This window comes from Morus notabilis, unplaced genomic scaffold (genome assembly GCF_000414095.1).
Source record: "Morus notabilis unplaced genomic scaffold, ASM41409v2 Scaffold1061, whole genome shotgun sequence".
NCBI lineage: Eukaryota > Viridiplantae > Streptophyta > Magnoliopsida > Rosales > Moraceae > Morus > Morus notabilis.
The window spans coordinates 39,179-45,092 of NW_010363282.1; positions in this window are offsets into that span (position 1 = coordinate 39,179).

The window sequence follows — 5,914 nt, forward strand, 5'->3', positions numbered from 1 at the left end:
CCCTTTTTCTTTAACTAACGCGCTGAATAATTTATGTCCATCAACTTCTCTAAAGGCATACAGCCACAATGGGAAGTACAAGACCATAAGAGGCAAGAAGTCTACATTCACCCTTCATCCGTGTTGTTCAGGTTAGTACAGAGAGAATTTGTTTCTCGGAGAAGTTACAACCTTTTAGCTATTTCTTGGTTTTGTGATGAAATGATTAATCTGGGTCGATTCCTTTTCTGTGTTCCAGAGTTAATCCCAAGTGGGTAATATACCATTCACTTGTATCAACTGACAGAGAATACATGAGGAATGAATGAATGAATGAATGAACTCGAGGAGTTCGGGAATGAATGAATAGCAGAGGGCTCTAGTATCAAACTCGAGAGTTCGGGAATGAATGAATGAATGAAATGAATGAATGAATGAATGAACTCGAGGAGTTCGGGAATGAATGAATAAATGAATGGATGATCGGTTTGGCTTGTTTTTTCTGTTAGATTTATTTGACAGACTTGACATCTTTAGCTTGTTTTTTCCACAGGGCTCCAGTATCAAACTCGAGAGTTCGGGAATGAATGAATAAATGAATGGATGATCGGTTTGGCTTGTTTTTTCTGTTAGATTTATTTGACAGACTTGACATCTTTGGCTTGTTTTTTCCACAGGGCTCCAGTATCAAACTCGAGAGTTCGGAAATGAATGAATGAATGAATGATCAGTTTGGCTAGTTTTTCCTGTTTGATTTATTTGACAGACTTGACATCTTTTGCTTGTTTTTTCCACAGAATGAATGAATGAATGAATGATCAGTTTGGCTTGTTTTTCCTGTTTGATTTATTTGACAGACTTGACATCTTTGGCTTGTTTTTTCCACAGGGGTCTAGTATTAAACTCGAGAGTTCGGGAATGAATGAGTGAATGAACTCGAGGAGTTCGGGAATGAATGAAGGGCAGAGGGCTCCAGTATCAAACTTGAGAGTTCGGGAATGAATGAATGAATGAAATGAATGAATGAATGAATGATCAGTTTAGCTTGTTTTTTCTGTTGGATTTATTTGATAGACTTGACATCTTTGGCTTGTTTTTTCCACAGGGTTCTAGTATCAAACTCGAGAGTTCGGGAATGAATGAATAAATGAATGAAACTCGAGAGTTTGGGAATGAATGAATGAATGAATGAATGAATGGATGATCAGTTTGACTTTTTTTTTTTGTTAGATTTATTTGACAGATTTGACATCTTTGGCTTGTTTTTTCCACAGGGGTCTAGTATTAAACTCGAGAGTTCGGGAATGAATGAATAAATGAATGAAACTCGAGAGTTTGGGAATGAATGAATGAATGAAATGAATAAATGAATGAATGAATGAATGATCAGTTTGGTTTGTTTTTTTTGTTAGATTTATTTGACAGATTTGACATCTTTGGCTTGTTTTTTCCACAGGTCTCCAGTATCAAACTCGAGAGTTCGGGAATGAATAAATGAATGAATGAACTCGAGGAGTTTGGGAATGTATGAATGGTAGAGGGCTCCAGTACCAAACTCAAGAGTTCGGGAATGAATGAATGAATGAAATGAATAAATGAATGAATGAATGAATGAATGAATGATCAGTTTGGTTTGTTTTTTTTGTTAGATTTATTTGACAGACTTGACATCTTTGGCTTGTTTTTTCCACAGGTCTCCAGTATCAAACTCGAGAGTTCGGGAATGAATAAATGAATGAATGAACTCGAGGAGTTTGGGAATGTATGAATGGTAGAGGGCTCCAGTACCAAACTCAAGAGTTCGGGAATGAATGAATGAATGAAATGAATGGATGAATGAATTAATGAATGAATGAACGATCAGTTTGACTTGTTTTTTCTGTTACATTTATTTGACAGACTTGACATATTTGGCTTGTTTTTTCTACTGGGCTCCAGTATCAAACTCGAGCGTTCGGGAATGAATGAATGAATGAACTCGAGGAGTTCGGGAATGAATGAATTCTATCTGTTAGATTTATTTGACAGACTTGACATCTGTGGCTTGATTTTTCCGCAGGGCTCCAGTATCAAACTCGAGAGTTCGGGAATGATTAAATGAATGAATGAATGAACTCGAGGAGTTTAGGAATGAATGAATGGCGGATGGCTCCAGTATCAAACTCGAGAGTTCGGGAATGAATGGATGAATGAATGAATGAATGATCAGTTTGGCTTGTTTTTTCTGTTGGATTTATTTGACAGACTTGACATTTTTGACTTGTTTTTTCCACAAGGCTCCAGTATCAAACTCGAGAGTTCGGGAATGAATGAAACTCGAGAGTTCAAGAATGAATGAATGAATGAATGGATGGATGATCAGTTTGACTTGTTTTTTCTGTTAGATTTATTTGACAGATTTGACATCTTTGACTTGTTTTTTCCATAGGGTTCCAGTATCAAACTCAAGAGTTCGGGAATGAATGAATGAATGAACTCGAGGAGTTCGGGAATGAATGAATGGCGGAGGGCTCCAGTATCAAACTCGATAGTTCGGGAATGAATGAATGAAATGACTGAATGAATGAATGAATGAATGATTAGTGTGGGTTGTTTTTTCTGTTAGATTTATTTGACAGACTTGACATCTTTGGCTTGTTTTTTTCACAAGGCTCCAGTATCAAACTCGAGAGTTCGGGAATGAATGAATAAATGAATGAAACTCGAGAGTTTGGGAATGAATTAATGAATGGATGGATGATCAGTTTGACTTGTTTTTTCTGTTAGATTTATTTTACAGATTTGACATCTTTGGCTTGTTTTTTCCACAGAGTTCCTGTATCAAACTCAAGAGTTCGGGAATAAATGAACTCGAGGAGTTTGGGAATGAATGAATGGCGGAGGGCTCCAGTATCAAACTCGATAGTTCGGGAATGAATGAATGAATGATCAGTGTGGGTTATTTTTTCTGTTAGATTTATTTGACAGACTTGCCATCTTTGGCTTGTTTTTTCCATAGGGCTCCAGTATCAAACTCGAGAGTTCGGGAATGAATGAATGAATGAATGAACTCGAGGAGTTCAGGAAAGAATGACTTCTTTCTGTTAGATTTATTTGACAGTCTTAACATCTTTGGCTTGTTTTTTTCACAGGGCTTCAGTATCAAACTCGAGAGTTCGGGAATGAATGAATGAATGAACTCGAGGAGTTTGGGAATGAATGAATGGCAGAGGGCTCCTGTATCAAACTCGAGAGTTCGGGAATGAATGAATGGATGAAAAGAATGAATGAATGAATGATCAGTTTGGCTTGTTTTTCCTGTTTGATTTATTTGACAGACTTGACGTCTTTGGCTCGTTTTTTTCACAGGACTCTAGTGTCAAACTCGAGGGTTCGGGAATGAATGAGTGAATGAACTCGAGCAGTTCGGGAATGAATGAATGGCAGAGGGCTCTAGTATCAAACTCGAGAGTTCGGGAATGAATTAATGAATGAAATGAATGAATGAATGAATGACTGAATGAATGATCAGTTTGGCTTGTTTTTTTTTGTCAGATGTATTTGACAGACTTGACATCTTTGGCTTGTTTTTTTCACAAGTCTCCAGTATCAAACTCGATAGTTCGGCAATGAATGAATGAATGAATGAATGATTGAATGAAGTCGAGGAGTTCGGGAATAAATGAATTCTTTCTGTTAGATTTATTTGACAGACTTGACATCTTTGGCTTGTTTTTTTGTACAGGGCTCCAGTATCAAACTCGAGAGTTTGGGAATGAATGAATTCTTTCTGTTAGATTTATTTGACAGAATTGACATCTTTGGCTTGTTTTTTCCACAGGGCTTCAGTGTCAAATTCCAGAGTTCGGAATGAATGAGTGAATGAACTCGAGGAGTTCGGGAATGAATGAATGGTAGAGGGCTCTAGTAATAAACTCGAGAGTTCGGGAATGAATGAAATGAGTGAATGAATGAATGAATAAATGATCAGTTTAGCTTATTTTTCCTGTTTGATTATTTGACAGACTTGACATCTTTGGCTTGTTTTTTCCACAGGGCTCCTGTGTCAAACTCGAGAGTTCGGAAATGAATGAGTGAATGAACTCGAGGAGTTCGGGAGGAGTTCGGGAATGAATGAATGGAAGAGGGCTCCAGTATCAAACTCGAGAGTTCGGGAATGAATGAATGAAATGAATGAATAAATGAATGAATGAATGATTAGTTTGGCTTGTTTTTTTTGTTAGATTTATTTGACAGACTTGACATCTTTAGTTTGTTTTTTCCACAAGTCTTCGACATTAAATGTGATCAATGCCCTATGAAACTTTACAGTAAAGATGATGAAATGGCATGGTTGAAAATATTTTGAAGATTAAGATTTATTGTGCATTTGAGAATTATTATCAGAACCATTATTATTATTATTAGGGAGTTTATTGGAATTATTATTATTATTATGGGTATCTTGATATTATAAGGATTGTATACATATCATTTTGAGGGGGAAAAAAAAGGATTGTCTGTATATCATTATTTAAATTTAAATTTATATTGATCAGATTCGTATTATCTATTAGGATTAGTTATTTTCTTCCATTTTAAGGGTTTTTTTTTTTTTTTTGGTTGTTGTTTAAACTTTAGTGCTTCCTACATGTGGGAGTTCTTAAGGATTGTAATTAATTAATAAAGTTCCTTTTGAGAAATTTTCAATTATTTTACACAAGAACTTTCAATACTCATTATAATCAACAAATTGTGCATATTCTTATTTCTTCACCATTCTTGAGTGAATCGATGAATTACAGGATACTTTATTGATTCGCTCAAGAATGCTGAAGAAATAAGAATATGCACAATTTGTTGATTATAAAACAATACAAGAAAAAAAAAATTTTCGGATACTCAATTTATTTAATGGATCAACAGGTTTTAAGAAGATTTATCATATTTTATATTTTTGTTACATTTTTGTCACCTCATTTGATATTAATTTATTGTCCGCTACATTCTTACACCGTCTTAATTTATGACATGTTTACTTACGTGTAATTAGAATGAGCATGAATCGGAGTGGTAGGATTCGGAGTGAGGAATCTGAGTCAGAATAAGTTGTTTACGGATTCAGAATCGGAGTCATTCCAAATCCCATTGATGCGTTTATTTACATCCACATTCTGAACAAGTGTAAAAGTACTAATATACCCTTAAAAGTAAAATTTATATTTTTAATTTAAAAAATAAATTATGTACTTATCATATTAAAATTAATCATACTTAAAATATTTATTGTAATAATAAGGTAATAAAATAATAAATATAAAGTGCACAACTATTTAAAATATAAAAATAAATGTCAAAATTTGAATGAAATAAATAAAAATAAAAATAAAGCGTTAAAAATTAAATTATATTATTAATTTATTCAACAAAATAAAATGCATATTTACTATATTAAAATCAATATTTTACTATTAGGCAACTATAATAATAAATATAGGTTGTAATTATTATTTTTGATTTATAAGTAAACTATGGGTTTGATAGTAATTCTTGGGGGTGGCATTGAGATTGCCAATCACATTCTTCAATTCTAAATTTGAGTAAGGCCCACTAATTTTACTCTCATTCTAGGATAAAAAAGAGTAAGTAAACATATAATTGACTCTCATTCTCTCATGCTGGTAAGTAAACATGCCATCAAAATTAATATCGATGACTGTTCAAAAGAAATATTAAGGGTACATATTTGTGTTGTTTTCTCCTTAAGTGGAATCAAGGTAGGTTGAGTGGGCTTACATCAAACACATTAATTAGGTACTTTCACCATTAGAGTTGCAAGTTTCAGCCGGACTAAGCAGGCTGACACGGAAATCTGTCACTGTTAGTCGATCTCAGTTTCAGTCTCAACTTACTTAAGTTTCTGGGTTGGGTCACCCCGAGCCTATACTTCAAGTCC